The sequence below is a fragment of the Crocuta crocuta genome, unplaced genomic scaffold, assembly GCF_008692635.1.
Source record: "Crocuta crocuta isolate KB4526 unplaced genomic scaffold, BGI_CrCroc_1.0 scaffold73, whole genome shotgun sequence".
Classification (NCBI taxonomy): domain Eukaryota; kingdom Metazoa; phylum Chordata; class Mammalia; order Carnivora; family Hyaenidae; genus Crocuta; species Crocuta crocuta.
Window position 1 is genome coordinate 2,371,950 of NW_027529443.1, and position 1,036 is coordinate 2,372,985.

Genomic DNA, 1,036 nt, shown 5'->3' on the forward strand with positions numbered 1-1,036 from the left:
TTTTTTTTTTTTTTTTTACTATGGACATCTGAATGAATACGAAGTGGTATCTCCTTGCGGTTTTGCTTTGCATTTCCTTAACAGCTAATGGTGGTGAATGTATTTATATGTGCTGGGTACTCATTTGTTTATCTCCTTTGGAGAAGTGACTATTCAAGACCTTAATTTCTCTCGGTAATGTTTCAGTTTCCAATTTCCAGTATGTGCGTCTTTTACTTCCTGGGTTAAATCTATTCCCAAGGATCCTATCTATTCCCAAGGATCCTATTCTTTTTAATGCTATTGCGTGTGGAATTATTTTCTTAATTTCCTTTCCATATTGTTAGTTCCAGTGTATAGAAGCTAATTTTTGTATGTTGATTCGCACCCTGCCCTTTTGCTTAGTTTATTAGCCTTAATAATTACTTTGTGAATCCTTCAGTATTTTGTGTTTTAAATTTATTCTTATTACTTATTTTGAGAGAGAGAGAATTCCAAGCAGGATCCGCACTGTCAGTGCAGAGCCTGATACAGGGCTCGAACTCACAAACTATGAGATCATGACCTGAGCCGAGATCAAGAGTCGGACGCTTAATCGACAGCTTCACCCAGGTGCCCCCTTAAGTATTTTCTAGATGTAGTATTACGTCATCCATAAATAGAGGTAGTTTTACTTCTTCCTTTCCAATTTCTTTTTCTTGCTGAAATCGCTCAGTTCAGGACAATGCTGAATAGCAGTGGTACAAGCAGGTGTTCTTGCTTTCAGCTTCTCATCCATTGAGTGGATCAGTATCGGCTGTGAGGTTTTTTTTTTTTTTAATGTTTTGTTTTTTTTTTTATTTCTAGGAGAGAGAGAGAGACAGCGTGAGCAGGGGAGGGTCAGAGAGAGAGGGAGTCACAGACTGAAACAGGCTCCAGGCTCTGAGCTGGCAGTCAGCACAGAGCCTGACGCGGGGCTCGAACCCACGAACCGCGAGATCATGACCTAAGCGAAAGTCGGACGCTTAACCGACTAAACCACCCAGGCGCCCCTAGCTGTGAGTTTTTTTATAGAGAA